We start from the raw sequence: 14,098 nt of genomic DNA, 5'->3' as shown, positions 1-14,098 counted from the left end.
TAATTCTGATGCACACAAAATTTGAAACCCATTGATCTAAAACGTATCATCAAGTAACTAACCCTCTGTTTATTTGGAAACACAAATTAAGCAACTCCATATGCATAGCAGTTTGCCAAAGTTTTTTTGCCTATTTGTCTTTGATAAACAGTGGAGGAAAAAAATGTTTCTAAGTTTTATATCTTTTTTAAAAAAAGTTTTTTGCTACATTGGCATTTTTCCAGTACTTTTTCTTTCCTGGCTAATTTTATTGTTCAGTTTTCTGTTGTTTTTAAGCATAAGATTTTATTTCATTTTGACTTGATCACTTTGTAACAATTGAATTTTCTATGTGAAAAGTGCCATATTGAGGGCTTTGGAAACAACAAATGAGAAAACACAGTCTTTTTCCTTTAGGGAGAAAGAGGGAAACCTATTTAGGATGGCTCCAATTCCTTGACCTGAAATTTCTTTTCTACAATTATACTAAAGCCAGGGAAGAATCATCTTAATTGGAGTAGACAAGTTTTTTTTTTTCACATGGAATATGGGATTTTTTGGCATTAATTTTTAAAGATTGTAGTAAAATATATATAACAAAACTTACCATCACAGTAAGTTTTCAGTGTAATAGTTCAGTAGTGTTAAGTACATTCATATTACTGTGCAATCAATCTCTAGAACTTTTTCATCTTATAACTGAAACTCTGTATCCAATAAACACAGAGTCCCATCCTCCCTTCCTTCTAGCCTCTGGCAACCACCATTGTACATTCTGTCTCTCTCTATGGATCTGACCATTCTAGGTATCTCATACAAAGGAATCCTATACTTATTTCACTTGGCATAATGTCCTCTTCCATGCATATTGGATGTATCAGGTCTTCCCCCCACCCTGCTTTTTTTCAGTGCTGGGAATTGATTCCAGGACCTCATGCATGGTAGGCAAGTACTCTTAGTGCTGAGGTACACTCCCAGCCCGGAATTTCCTTCCTTCTTAAGGCTGAATAGTATTCCATTGTACATACATACAGCTATAAATGTGTGTATACAAATACCTCTTCGAGTCCTTGCTTGTATTCTTTCACATACATAACCATGGGTGGAGTTGCTAGCTCAATTTTTAATTTTGGTCAAGAATCAATATTTTATTGGTTAATTTCTTAATCTGCAAAGTATTATGATGTGAGTTTTATATGGTAACAATTTGAAGTATACATCATGCTAAACATCAAGCACTTGTTAGCTGAAGAGACTTAAACATTTTAATACACAAGATATTTAGACTACAGTTTCTTGGTTGTCAAAAACAGTGATTACTGGTGCCAAATAATTAAAATATTGTGCCATCATCTCAGCAAAATGGGAATACTGAGTATCTACCAATTATTGTTATCTTATAGTATTACAGGAATTAAAAATCAGAAGTTAGATATTTATGTTATCTACAGTACAGTATATATTTAAGGATGGGTTTGTTTAGAAGACTGGAAAAATCTTCTTGGAATAAACACTATACTCTCAATGTTATAGGTCAATAAAACACAACTATATCTGGTGGACATGGTAGAGAAATGGCAACTTTGACAAAGGAGTGCTTCCAAAGGCATTTCCTTTAGAGGTGGCTGAGGTTTTTCCACAGTACTGAAAGACTAAGTAATGTGGTGTGGCTATCTTAACCAAACTTCCACTTAGGCATATTATGGTACATGTTCCCAAACTACTATTCTTTCTGTCCACCATGCTGAGTCCAATATTCCATGATCCACTGTAATCTTTTGGTCTTCCCTCTTGCATTGTGGCAGCCTGCGCTGCTATCCATTGAGGAGGTAGACCACTAATTCATAGGTGGCCATCATAATGGATGTGTTTGGAATCTGTCTCACCAAATGAGTTGTTACACCACGGTGGAGGGACCCGTAACCTTGTTCTTGAACCACCAAAGACTGTCTGCAAAAAGGATCTATATTTTGTTCCTTCTTCACGTAGTCTTGTTCTTACAACTTCATGTTGAAGCTATAGTTGTGGCACAAGTTTTTGAAGTGGCAGCAGCAAGCATCATTCCCACAAAATCCGATGCTTCTTTTACAGACTCTTCACCATTTTCTATCATAGAAGTGGTCTTACATTCCATTAGTTTTTGCTTTATACTTTCATAAATAACAAAATGGATAACAGTCTCTGATATGCCAGCATAGGAAGCAGACATGCCCCTGTAAAATCCTTTGAATCCATCTGTCTGATACACTTTACAGATACATTCAAAAGCACTCATTTGCTTTTCCCCACGGTTGGTTCCTTGCATCAAGCTGTAACCGACTCTTTCTAAGCCAAATGGGGTTGGTTGCAGTGATTGCAGTAAAACAAGGTTTAAGTTAGTCCATATTTCTACAGGAAGTAACCTGCGGATGAGGAGCATGAAATGACACGATCTCACTCTTTTCTCAGGAGAAATGTACAGTAAACGCCTGCCACTGCAGCTGAAATCACGTGAACCTGGGTAGAATCAGGATCAAATACACCATTCAATTTTGGAGTAAGCCGCAAAGTATATGGCTCTGGAAGGGGCCACGCCCACTATATTGGGGCTGAATCCTCTAGACAAGGACCGAGGCCCTTCTTTTTCCAAGATTACTTTTAGGCAGTGGAGGGGTCCAGGAGACACTACTCGGTTAACACTGGCTCCAGCCATGGTGTTCAGCTGAACTTCAGAGATACAGTGTCACAGAAGACGACTGCAGCTGTGTTCTTACAACTTCCAGTGGACACGTCAGAATAGCGCCCACTGTGCCACCACATCCCCCGGCAAACAGATGCACCAGCGTGTCCCTCTGGCTCACTCTCTCCCCAGCGTGTCCTCCGGGCGCTGAGCAGGGAAGCAGATGCGGCTGCCTTCTACAGCGGCTGCCCCGCCCACTCACATCAAGTTTTAATTTTTAAAGGAATCCTCATACTGGTTTTTATAGTAGCTGTACCATTTTACATTCCTGTCAAAGTGTAAGTGTTTGTGTCCCCACATTTGCGACACTTACAACATTCCTTTTTTGGTTTTAACATTAACCTTGCTGATTGATGTGAAGTGGTATCTCATTGTGGCTTTGATTTGCCTTGTGATTAGTGACATTGAACATCTTTTCATACGAAAAAAGTTTTAAGCTAAGCATATGGAAGATTATGGATTTCAACTAATGAAAAGGAGACTAGATGTCCCAAGTGAGCACAAGAAAGACAGTAGGAAGAAGAAGTTTTTACTGGTTGGGGGAAAGAGATAGTAAGGTGATTGAAGGAAAGTGGATGGTGGAGAGAAAGCTGTTCTGATTGGTGGAGGACACCATTTGCTGTGTAATCTGTCATAGGAAACTCCTGATGTGTTTCCAGCCCTGGGATTGTGTGGCAGTAGTAGATGCCCTTGAGGTGTGCTCAGCTCACAGCTGTTGATTGGGTCTCTGAGTGGCTAAGGATGGAGCCAAGGGCATATTTTTTTTTTTTTAATTCTTTTATTGGTACATTGTAGGTATACAACACAACTACATTTCTCATTGGGAATTGTACCTTTACATGATCCATCTTGGTTCTTATTTCTTCCCCGTGCCTAGCCCTCCCTTCACGCCCTCCACCTTTCCCTATTTACAAAGACTTTATTTCCATTTTTTCCATTTCTCATCATTTTTCCTTTCCCTTCTTTCCTTTCCCCTGCCCCTTTGGACCCTTTCTTCCTATTTTGCATTATCGATTACTCCTTCTAATCATTGGTACATTTTAGGTATACAACATAATGACATTCAGCATTGGAAATCTGCACGCTAAGGGCATATTTTCACAAGACCTATCACTCTCCTCCTTGTCTGAGGTTTTGAATGACCAATCAGTGGTCCAAAGAAGAATGTTAAATTACAGTAAGTAGTCTTTGGGCTTTTTTTTTTTAATTTAAAAAATTATCTCCAGCTTGGTATTTGCCTCGTTAGCTGTCACAATAGAACCCTTAAATAACTTACTTGGAAGGAACATACCAGAAGTTAAATGCTTGAAGTCACACATTCAGCTCATGGTAGACCCAACCTATTTACCTAGGAAGTCTGGTTGCAGCACTCTCACCTACTGTATCTATCTATCTATCTATCTATCTATCTAAATCCAAGCCATTGAAAAGTATTACAGCAGAATTGAACAGTTATGGTACACTGAAAAATGCTCCCCGCCATGAAGGCCTAATCCTAGATGTAAATATTACTTCATTTGGTAAAATGGTCTTCGCAGATGTGATCTTGTTAAGCATTTTGAAATGGGGAGATTATATTATCTCAGCAGACCCTAAATGCAATCACAAATGTCCTTATAAGAGAGAGACACACAGGGAAATTTAACAGAGAGAGAAAGAGACAGATGGGGTGGGGGTGGGGGGAGAGAGAGAGAACAAGTGAGAGAGAGCGAGAGAGAGAGAGAGAGAGAGAGAGAGAGTGCACAGAGATGCGTGAACCTCTCAGAGGTTCTTAAGAGTTATGCTGGCCTTGAAGATGAGCGTGATGTGAACCCAGGCCAAGGAATGCCAGCAGCCACCAGAAGTGCCAGAAGAGTCAAGGAACAGATTCTTCCCTAGAGACTCTGGAGGGAGCGTAGCAGTACCAACACCTTTATTTGACCCTAAAGACACCAATTTCAGAGTTTGGGCCCCAGGAACTATGAGAGAATATTTCTGTTGCATTAAGCCACTAAGTTTTTGATTATTTCTTATAGTGACTATAGGAAGTTAATATAGTAGGTGAGAATATTACAGCCAGACTTACTAGATGAATAGGCTGGCTCTACCTTAGGCTGACTATGTGATTTGGTACGTTGAACTTACCTGTCTGTTCCTTGACTGTAAAACAAGAACGACAATAACAGAACCTACTTGCTAGGGTAGTGTTAAGAACCAAATGAGCTTACCTGGCCCTTGTAAGCCTAGTCATCATTCTCACCATCTCCAACTCCCTTCTCCATCACCACTGATGTCATCATCTCCTTTTCCCAGTCCTTCCTCTGATCTTCCAGATTGGATCTCTCTTTATTTTCTAAAAAACATAGTTGCTTTGAAAGCGTTCACCCTCTTCTTACTCTCTGAGCTCATGGTTTGGTCTTTAATTGAAGTTTTATCATTTTGGAAAAATATAGCCAACCTCACTGTCAGCAACAGATAGGAGAATCCTGCAAAAAATCTAATTATGCCCTAGGTCACCTTGAGCATCTGGGAGACTTTTCTCCTCCTCCTCCTTCCCTCCTTTCTCTTCTCTTTTGTTCACCATCTTCTGCTCCTCATGCTTTCCTCTATTATTTCTTTTTCCCTTTTCTCATTTCTTCTCCTCTTTCTCCTGTAAAAAATTGTTCTAAACCTTTCCCTGTCTAAGCCTAAAGTCGGTTTCTGAGCATAAAATCTAAAGGAAGGAGATATTGAGATAAGAACTACAAACGTTAGATGAAGACTTGCCTCATTATGTGGCAGCCCAACAGGCTAGGCAGCTTTTCATAACTATGAAACTAATCAATCAATCAGCATATTTGTTGTCTAAATAATTTGAAAATTGACATCTTGAGTAATCAATCTCTTTCTTTCCTGCATATTCCTACACTTAGGCCTTCAGTCACACAAAGACCTGCTTCTTGGGGCCACTAAGAAGACCATGACTGCTGGTAGGGTTGAGTTTGGTGAGAGCCACCATTAGATTCAAATTCCTCAAGTCCCAACTCCATCAACTTCCTGAAAAGGAAAATGGCTCCATGGAAAAAGAATCCCATGATACAGAGAGGCATGATTTCTGTAATTCCTTTAAATATTACGTGATTTTTACCTGCTCTATTGCTCCCGTGGGAGGTATACATTTACAAAACAAACATTACTATTGAGTGGCTATGGTGTGATAGGTACATAGTTCCCAGTAGTGGCCAAGACAGTTTCTGTCCCCAAGTCCATGTCTTCCAATCTAGTAGGGTATCCAGGCAATTTAGGGGACAATTAAAATACAGAGTGATGAGTCTTGCCACTGAGATAGTTTAGGGAAAATACGGAGGATGCACTTTTCAATGGCCATGCTTTCCTGAAACTGAAAGTAGGTCTTGTCTCTTTTCTAAAAAAGGCTTATCTACTTTGTTCAATGCAGGATGTTTACAGCATGTCTTTGAAAAGGCCATAATGATATGCTTCTTAGCTACACAGTGAATTTCCAAGTATTTGCTTGTCTAAAAGTAGCTTGGGAACAGATTTTTCTCCTGTCACGTTGGCACACACGGGGGAGTTCTCAGAAATTCTGAAGAGGCATGGAAAAGGCAAATAATGAGGTCTAGATGAATGTTTCATTTTAGCTGAATTTTAAAATACTTTTTTTGGTTTAATTTATTAACAAAGCACAAGTTTATTAAAATTGACAAACATTTGTAAATAGGAGGGAAACTACCTTTATGAAATAGAGCATTTTCTGGAACTTCTTTTGAAGAGAGAAGAGCTGAAAGTAACAAAAACTAGGACCGATAGCTCATCCCATGGTGATCCTGTGCTCAATTTGTGACTTTTCCATAACCTGGTTTATTGTGAGGACAGTAAAATTTTGGACATATTAGTAATGCTCTTGGAGTAGTTGGCAAGGTTGGGAATAGTCAGGGAAGAATAGTCAGGGAAGAATAGTCAGGGAGGATTGTTAAGGGGTTTGTTTTTAATTGGCACATCATAAACTTATTTCTCAAACATACTACCTGTCCCATGAATTCATGATACCAGAGTAACTTTGAGATTTAATACTCATATCAACATGGCAAGGTTTAAGAGACCCGTTTATTTTTCAACGAAGGAAAAAAGACTCATCCTCTAAATAAAGAAAACTTGCATTTTAGAGTGCGAATTCTCTTATAGACTTTACAATTTTGGATTAAAGAGATTTTGATGTAAATTGAAGCGTATTAATGAGACATTTGAGCCATGAAACATCAGCTACATATATAAATAATTTTCTGGTGAGTGGCAAAGTGATCATGGGCTTGTCTTGTTGCTGGGGATCATGGGGTGCACTTTCCGAATTTTCTGTCCTGTTACTAATTAGGGATTTCAATCTTTATCTCCACTCTTTGGACCATTTTTTAAATAAACTTTCTGGGCTATAACTTCTTCCTAAATATGATGCCATTCAGGGTCAAACTGTGTACACCCAGAGGCATAAAAAAATCCATAAGTATGGTGTGGAGGGACCGAGAGAAGCCTTCACCCTAACTAATCCTACTTTCCCCATAACATCTGCTACTATTATCTAAAATTATCAGTGAGTCATTGCTCTTAACAAACACCATTAGGAAAGATGTGAGTAAGCTATCAGTCATTTATGCCCCAACACAAATCATCTCACCAGCTCTTTCCAGTTAACAGCTGAGATTCCAGGGAAGTGGAATTTAAATCTGGAACAAGAGAAGAGTGTTTGGATTGGAAGTTCCCCACAGAGGCCACCATGACTAAGTGAGATAAGAGGCCATGCTTAGGAGTGCATTTGGGAGCACAGAAAGGAAAGATAGGAAGATACAATCCAGGGATTTCATAGTTTGACTTCATGTTGGTGACATACCATGCTGAGATTCTCACTGCGTGATGTAGAACCTCCCACTGAGACATAAGCCCTGAAATGACAAAAGTCTGTTCATTCACTGGCATTTGCCAAAAAACTAGTGGATGCCCAGTACATAGTGAGCACTCTATAACTATATGTAAGTGAGTGAATAACCTGTTGTACAAAGGCTTCTGTAAAAATGTTTTGCTTTGCACTACTATAACCATTTTTTTTCAGTTAATTTCTATACTGCTCTTATTTTTTCCCTCAATCCTCACATGTTTTAAAACATGGTTCACTGTAGCCAGGTAAAAGTAGTTTCTACCCTTTCTACCCGCTATTTAAAATACAAAGTGCCAAGATGTTTTAGCAACTAAACAAGCTTATTATAGGAATAAATCAATGAAGTATTTATTGACCACATATTCTGTGCTTAGGAATTTTTGTTCTACAAAAAGGAAAGGCCAATCTGTTAATCCATATTTTACTTTTATACTTATAGGAACCTAAGGCAAGCAATTAGAACTTTTACTATTTGGGGATGCAAATATGCATGATAAATAATAGCCATTATTTTAATCTTTCATATTTCATTTTATGGTTGCATTATGACCATTTGTCTAATGTATTTAATTTTCGAAATTTCTGTTACATGAAAAATGGAAACTGTATTGATTTAACATCAGAAAAATGTACAGCAGTTAATATAAAAAAGCTGCATCTAATTTTGTTAATAAACTATAAATGGCAAAATGACATACAGTTTAGATTTTCAAAGCATTGGGAACCCACATTTTTCTGTAACATTAATTATGTAGTTTTAGTTTTGGCAGGAAAATAATTCTACAATGTGATATTTCTACTTTATTGTTCCTCGAAGTGGGCTGAAATTTTAATATAACGTGGAACATTTTCCTCAGTGAATTATGCTAGGAAGATATGATGTTTGCATTACAGAGCTAACTCTTGTAGGGATTTGTAGATTAGACACTCCGGTCTAAGTGAAGGTTACTACCCTCAACTCTGACATGGAAAGATTTTATTAGCATCAGTTGGCACATGTTTGTCATCCTTCATGAATTCAAACGTAGTCTGTGCTCTCTGATTATCTCCAGAGTCATAGTCAAGTGTTTACAGCTTTGGTTAGAATCCTGGCTCCTCCACTTATTAGCTATGTCATTTTTACTTAATCATTCTGTTTCTCAGTTTCCTTACCTAAAAAATGGGGATAATAACTATGGCAACTCATAGAGTTGCTCTGAGGATGACAGAAGTTGGTAAAAATAAGAATTCAGAGAATGGACAAGAACATATTAGGTGCTTGATAAATATTAGCTGGAATTTCTGTGGATGTGTTATGAATATTATAGCAATGAAATTTTAGGTCCAATGAAATAGTAATGTCAGAGTACTTTAAACAAGGTTAGTGCATGAGCAAACTACAATGATTTGTCTGGCATGTCATGTTGTGGAAAAGACTTAGTTTAGTCTTATAAGGTAAGGCCAGATTAAGCAGAGAGGACTTCAAGTTGAGAAAGAGTATAGGTCTATATGTTTAGGGGCAAAGGAGTTGTTTGACTTTTCAGAAGTGGTAAGAGATGAGCCTGGAAGAAAGCCAGGGGTCAACCCAAAATACATGGTAGAGAGCTTGGTGATATCCTGGGGGCAGTGGGAAGCCTCTGAAGAAGCTTACATTGAACAGTACTCCACTGATAAGTGTTCTGAACAACGGCATTGTGTCTGCAGTATAGACAAAGGAGTGGAGAGGCCTCAGCTGGTAGAGGAAGTGAGTTACCAGGCTGTTGAAGCTGGACATGGTGGTGCACATCTGTAATACCAGGACTCTGGGAGACTGAGACAGGAGGATTGAAAATTTGAGTCTGGTCTGGGCATTTAGCAATTTAACAATCTAGCCCAACAGCTTATTTGGTATTTTAAGTAATCTAGACATGATTAGAGTATATGGGATGATGTGCACACGTGGTAAGCAAATATGGCACCATTTTATATAAGGGATCTGAGCACCTTCAGGTTTTGGTAACCATGGAGGGGGAAGAGTTGGAAATCTAGGGACCAGTCCTCTGTAGATACCAAGGGATGACTGTACTTTGTCACAGCCTGGCAGTCAGGGTGGTGTATAGAACTAACCACATCTGTGCTCTTAGTAGAAGATGAAGGAAAACCGCACACGGTGTCACTCTCCACATTCTCACGTGGTTCGGCACAGCAATGAGCAGCCTTTTAACTTTTAAAAAACTGTGACTCTTCTAGTGAATACTTTCCTCTGAAGAACAGCCCTTTAGGCTCTAAATGCCCCGGGCCATTCTAGACCTCGGTGGATTCTCCCCTCGTCTGCCCTGGAGCTTCAGCACCACCAACAGGGGCTGTGGTGCTGTCCCTGAGGCAAGTGGGAGGTCACTTTGGAAGCTGAGATTTTCTTTGGCTGATATCTCCAGCTTCCAAAGATGCTGTTCATCAGCGTCTTTTCCCTTTGAGTCAATGGACCCTGAAGAGCTAAAGTGGAGAGTTCCTAATCCTTCTCACTTGTTCACAGTCCATTTGTGACACATCTGATCCTCAGTACTTTAAGATTTCTTTTAAACCATTTCTGCTAAAACCTGAAAGTAGAGGCATATTAGCTGGGTTTTTCTGCAAGGTTAGCTCTAGGGATGAGTTAAATTGAATTCAACTAACAGGTAAGTTCCCCTTTCTAACTTTACAAGGTTCAAATTATATGAATAACTGCAAAACTTCTAGGAGAAAACACACATCTGAATGCAGTATGAGTTGCAGTACTGGCAGGTGGGGATTAAAAAATTAATGTTGTTTGGAAGTTAGCAATCTAATCTTTCATGAGCCAGCTAAGAATGGTAGAATTGTTCATTTCTGAGAATGATATGTGAATATTTTTTCAGTTTGCTTAATATTAGAAATTAAAGAAGAGGAAGATTCAAAGCATTTCAAAATATCGGAAACCTTCTTAAGGTGATCATTATAGCAAGCCTTCCTGAAAGTAAATAGATCTTTCTTGCTTCTAAAGTGGACAAACGGTGATGGCAAGAATGAAATTAGCACTGAAAGTATTAAAATATTGATAGCAATCATTCCATGTCCAGGCTTTGCCAATTAATAATTAATTTTACCTTGAAGGTAACGGTAAGAGTCAGATTTCTTTTTAAGCTTTCACGAAATGAAATGTTTGACTCTTTTTTCCTTCAATGTTATAAAGTCTTCAGCAAATAACTCACATTTTTAAGTGATTAGTGGCTGGATTTTTTGTGTGACTTCATAAAATGGGAAAAAGAAAAAGGTTATCGTGAATGGTTTAGAGGAGGTACAAGTTGGTCATCTCTAACTAACTTATATGTAATGTTTCAAAATGTACCTGTTGTTTTTCAAAATTTTCAAGGGGCATATTGCAAAAGTAGAGAGAATGCCCCTCCTCTTCTACACATTGATGATTGCAAAGGGATTACTACAAAATGCATGCTTTGGAATAGGAGGCTTCGTTTAGTATTTATGCCTGTATTTATTTAGGCAAGATCTGTTTGTTTTGAATATCTTCCGATGTCACAAATCAACAACTATTTTGCTATGGTGGCATTTTGAAGTTAAAGGAAATTATGCTAAAAGTTGATCTTGTCCTAATAGTTGGTAGTAAAACTTTATCATGACCTCTCTCTATAACCAATAGTTACCTCTTCAGATGTCCACTGGGCTGGGTTTTATGTTTCATTTTTGTTTTGGTAAGAAGTTGCTAAAATATTCAAAAAAATATTCATAAAAAGCAGATTTAAAACAAGTTTATGTCATACTAATGTGGAATATTACTCTATTTATCTTTCCCAAGATATTTATCATTTTTGTACCTTATACAACATATTTTAACTTTATAAGTTATTCATCCCTTCTAATTAGAAGTTTGGGCTTAATTATTTTGAGTATGTAATATTTAGTTTTATAGTCATTGTTGAGACTGGGTTTTAGAAATGTTTTAATTTAAAATATCTCCTTATGTACAACCACTGGAAAAATCTAATTTTCCCAAGTGACCCCATTCAGATGTTGAAGAGCACACCTGGCACAGCGCCCAGCACCCATATTTGCTGAATGCCAAGTGTGCTGTAATTCCAGTCTCAAGAATCCAGTCATCAGCTCTACTCTGGTCAGTGACCTGCCTTCCTGCTTTGTTTCCACCTAGATGCCCTAGTTTCAACTTGACCAAGACCTTGCAATCTGCTTGTTACCGCGTAGCCCATAACAAGCAGTTTTCAGATTAATTGCAATCTTTTTTTTTTTTTTTTGGTACAGGGGATCAAACTCAGGAACTTGTGCTTGCAAAGCAGGTGACGAAACCACTGAGCTAAATCCTGGCCTTTAATTGCAATCTAAGCTTTGGCTCTTTGAGGGGGAGAATCAGGAATGGAAGGTAGTTATTTTCATTCGGGTGTCCACTTGTGAATGAAATGAGTGTATTGATAAGGTTTTGTAAGGCACCGTATTTATTATTAATAGGACTTGGGTGACCTATAATGTACCAACTCCTACTAATCCAAAGGCTTTTGTAGTAAGTCCTTTGCCAGTGAGTTAAGACACTAGTGGTTTGTGGAAGTTATATATGAGATTTATATGGTCATGTCAATAATTTTAATTTTTACAATTTTAAGGTCCATATCACTGCCACTTATAAAATGTGAGCCAGAGTTTATAATGATCTGCAGAAGGATTCTAGTTTGCTTTTTACAGTTGCTTGTGGAGAGGGGAGAAAGTTGAGAGAGGGGGAGAGAAAGAATCTGTGAAGACAAAGATGCATCCACAGAATATAGTATTTATAATTTTTACAGATTAGGTAGAAAGCACAATTATAGATTATTCATATTGGTCACAATAGAGTTCCCCATGTAACTTGACAAGAAGCACTATAATGTTTTATATTCAACCTTTGAAATCCTGTTAATTATCCATAAGATAATACTCTTCAATAACATGAAAAATAGTCAAATAAAATCATTAGTTTTATATTCTAGAGCTTTATGCACATGTATAAGAATTGTGCATTTCAATGCCTCCACACCTATTTCTCAAAATCAATTTTTCCTACATTAAGTGATATCAAGTGAATATGAACAGTATTGTGTAATAGATGAAATTGTAAAAAAGGACCTTAGCTTTTAAAAGTGATAAACTTAGCTCATGGATAGGGAAGGAATACTTTCCAGCCTATGACAATGGATGAAAGGTGTTGATCACTTACCATAGTTTTTATTTTATTAGATAGGGCCTCTGACAAATACGCCACCCCCTTCAACTCACCTAACACACTACCATGGCAGTGCAAGTGTAGAAGGAGGTAGGTCCTTCTGAGGGTATCTTCTAGGAAATAAAGTTTAGCTGGAGAGAGATACAGCTGGATTCTTGTAAAGTAGACCTGTTTATGATGGGATATCTAGGGTATATCTGCATATTTATTTAAGTTGGAAGCATTCTAGAAAATTATTTTGAGAGGTAAGAAGAGAAATGCACAGTGTATGTTTAAAATGACTAAGTAAAATGATATGATTTGCCAAAATGCACATTATTGTAATTTAGCCAAGACAGGTGGCCAATTGAATGTTCCCAGAAACGTAATTGTCTACCTGCTATTTGCAAGGTCCTTTCTGATAGAGCTAGAAAATGCACCTTTTACTTTCAATATCCATTTGGTTAGAAATGCATCCATTACTTATAAATGATGACATTTTTGGGGCTACTATAAATACAGGCAAAAGGTAATTTCTAATAATGTGGGTTTTTTCTTACTTTGGAGCTGTAGAAATTATTTAAAAATATACTATATGTTATTTCAAAATTCAGTCTTAACTGTATATCTGCTTTAAAAAAAAAAGGAAATATAGCCTAATTGAGACGATCAGGTCCAAACAATATATGCAGTGTGATGAAAATGCGGCTAGTGTTTAAATATAAAAATTAGAGTAAAAAGCGCATTCTTATTCATCCTCCTCAAAATACTCTCCTCCTTTTGAAGACCTGTCCCATTGTTCTTGCCTGAAGTAGATCTGGCAGTCCTCTTCTGTGTCTTTCGTTGTGCTATTGTGGCTGCCTCAGTGTCCTGAGCTGACTGAAAATGTTTCTGGCAATTTTTGTCAAATAAAAACATTATGGTGTGTCCTCAGCCACCTCTTTCACTGGATCTGGCACCATGTGACTTCTGGCTCTTCCCCAATGTCAAAATGATCACAAAATGTGAACCTTTTGAGTTGATTCAGGACATTGAGGCCATCACAGAAGATGTTGATAAAAAAGGAGTTCAAGATCTATTTCAGAAAGTAGTAAGAAAATGAGATAAGCGTGTTCAAAGAGAAAGGGAATATTTTGAGAGGGATTAATGGCAATGTATCACTAACAGTAAAACTTTTTAATTTGAACATTCATCACATTTTTTGATTGTGCCTCATAGTTCTAGTAGTATATTTCATAGGGAGAATTTCAAAACATGGATGTAAACACAGTGTAAATTTTCATTATTTAAACTGTTAATACTCTTTTTAGACCTCATT

General features: G+C 37.6%; 1 pseudogene; it reads right to left on the bottom strand.

The window, feature by feature from the left end:
- Positions 1–1,329: 1,329 nt before the first annotated feature.
- On the bottom strand, positions 1,330–4,974 carry LOC101726606 (solute carrier family 25 member 36-like; annotated as a pseudogene).
- Positions 4,975–14,098: the final 9,124 nt, after the last annotated feature.

Source organism: Heterocephalus glaber, unplaced genomic scaffold, assembly GCF_053883595.1.
Source record: "Heterocephalus glaber isolate CG9 unplaced genomic scaffold, H.glaber_assembly_v1.0 deba00000071, whole genome shotgun sequence".
NCBI classification, from domain to species: Eukaryota; Metazoa; Chordata; class Mammalia; order Rodentia; family Bathyergidae; genus Heterocephalus; species Heterocephalus glaber.
This window is presented reverse-complemented; position numbering and strand designations above follow the sequence as displayed.